Raw genomic sequence first — 2,658 nt, 5'->3', positions numbered from 1 at the left:
AAATCACAGTGGTACAGATGAGAAGCAAGTCATCCAAATCAGTGCTTCTCAAACTGTGGTGAAAACCAGTTTAAAAAAACGTTGTTCCAATGTGTTATGGGCCACTACTTTTATAACGTATAATAAAAATGACTTATTAAAAAAACTAAAAAATGTGAGAGAAGGGAAAAGACACCACACGAAGTGGTCAGTGAAACTCAGGATGTGAGACGTTCTATAGGACAAAAGACTGGGTTTCTTCAACAAGTAGCATGGGAGGTGGAGGGACTGTTATAGATTAAAAGAATTTAAGAGACCCAACCACAAGCAATGTATAGCTCTTGTTTGTTTTGTTTTGTTATAAATTTATTTTATTTATTTATTTATTTTTGGCTGCATTGGGTCTTCGTTGCTGCACGCGGGCTTTCTCTAGTTGCGGTGAGCAGGGGCTACTCCTTGTTACAGTGCGCGGGCTTCTCATTGTGGTGGCTTCTCTTGGTGCGCAGGCTCTAGTAGTTGTGGCTCACGGGCTCTAGAGTGCAGTAGTTGTGGCGCACGGGCTTAGTTGCTCTGCGGCATGTGGGATCTTCCCGGACCAGGGATTGAACCCGTGTCCCCTGCATTGGCAGGTGGATTCTTAACCACTGTGCCACCAGGGAAGCCCCTATAGCTCTTGTTTGAATCCTGACTCAAGCTAGCAATACAAAGAAATTTTTGAAACAACTGGGGAAATGTAAATATGGAATGAGTATTAGATGATATTAAGGAATTACTGCTACTTTCCATAGTTGTAATAATGACAATACAATTATATAAAAAAAGAAAGGCCATTTGTTAGAAATACATACTGCTATATAAATGAAATAAGATTGACAAAATGTTAACTATTATTGCAGCTGGGTACTCTTTATTGTTTTTTCTACTTTGTATATATTTGAAATTTTCATCATAAAAAATTAAAATGAAAAGGCCGGTCAACTAAAAAGGAAAAAATAGGAATAAGAAAAATATCCTACCATCCTGGGAAGACTTGTTTACAGAACCAAAGGACTATCTGGTAAAAGTCCTTGACTCTAGCAATCAATCCTGGCAGCAAATCTGGGTTTATCTCACGCACACGTCCTCTGTTTCTCTGCAACACATATGAAGCAGTCAGATGGCTTCTCAGGGACAGGAAATTGCACGGTTTTGTTATTTCTGTTAAGACCATTGCCACTTAGCAGCACTACCCTGTAATGAAACAGTTCCTCAAGTTAAGACCATTGCCACTTAGCAGCACTACCCTGCAATGAAACAGTTCCTCAGTTAAGACCATTGCCACGTAGCAGCACTACCCTGCCATGAAACAGTTCCTCAGTCCCAGAGTCATCCATTGCTGCCATCAGATTGCAACTTAATAAGCTAATAATGATCAAGTTGCCTGTGTCCCACTAGTATTAGTGATAAAGTAGCTGAGTACAAGTTAAATCAATGGAAACCCCTTGCTAGACTGTAAAGTCTGCTTGTGGGAACCTCTTTTACCCTAATCACTGTCAAATACCCGTGACCAGCATGTTACCTGGCCCTTAGTAAGCATTACTGTTTAACTGAACTGAAACCCTAGAGGAAAGGGGCCACAGTAATTTGAATGCTACTTAGTGTAATAAGAAAATGTGCTAAAAGATTATGAAGACAAATTTAGGGACTACTTCCTAAATGACAATAATATTTCTTTCCCAGGCACTAGAAGTTCTGTTATTAGGAAAAGAAGCATAGATGAAGAAAGTTTAGAAATAATAGAAGCCCAAAGCATCATGTCAAGGTAAGATTAGGAGAGAAAAATTTTGGTTTCACGTGGATCCTTGTTTAATATCATATTTAAAAACAACAAACAAAAACCTATTCTCTACCCTTCTTTTTATCCTTCCCCTTCACATTATCTTCAGTAATAGTGCTTGCCAATTCTCATTCTACGCACTGTAGGATGTCAGGAAGCTGGAAAACTCCAAACGTGTAACTACTAAGGTTATGTCTAGTGACATGTCATATACAGGACCCTACATTGTCCCTCTCTTGTCTAAAACTGAAACTCTAGTAAACTTTGTCACTTACTTTTCAGTGTCGTCAATTTAATGAATAGTTCCTAATCTGAAGCCCCTACCCCTATCTTACTGTGAGAATTAGTGAAATAAATAACACTAAACCATTTTAAATTTGGAGAAGAAAGGCACTATGAAAACATGAGATACTGCTGCTCAAACACAACTTGAACCTTGTTTCTTTAGGAAGTTTTGATACCAAAGACCATAATGAAACAGACTTGGATGTTTGCTTCAAGAGAATATTGTCCTCATTCCACACCTGTCCATACTACTCTTTTGTGTGCTATTGTAAACTCCTTGACCACCTGACCAAGACATTTTCTAAAGATCATTTCCAAAAATTAGGCTTTATCCCATTCTCATGTAATCTGCAATGCTATGGCTGCAATATCATGAAATCAGTTCCTTGAAATCACAAAACAAGATTTTGACGTGAGGGGATGTCCCTCTTTTAGAGTTCCCTTCTGGATAAGATACTGGAGGCCTCATTGCAGGGAAGTCTTGAGAAAAAAACAATAGGAGGATGAGGGATTGTGAGGGTTTTTCTTTTTTTTCCCCTGAAGAAAAATATCAATAAACTAACTCTGTTGACAGTGTA

This window comes from Aethalodelphis obliquidens, unplaced genomic scaffold (genome assembly GCF_003676395.1).
Source record: "Aethalodelphis obliquidens isolate GAN/ISIS:26980383/991018 unplaced genomic scaffold, ASM367639v1 scaffold37, whole genome shotgun sequence".
NCBI classification, from domain to species: domain Eukaryota; kingdom Metazoa; phylum Chordata; class Mammalia; order Artiodactyla; family Delphinidae; genus Aethalodelphis; species Aethalodelphis obliquidens.
The sequence above is the reverse complement of the archived record's forward strand: the minus strand, read 5'-3'. Positions refer to the sequence as shown.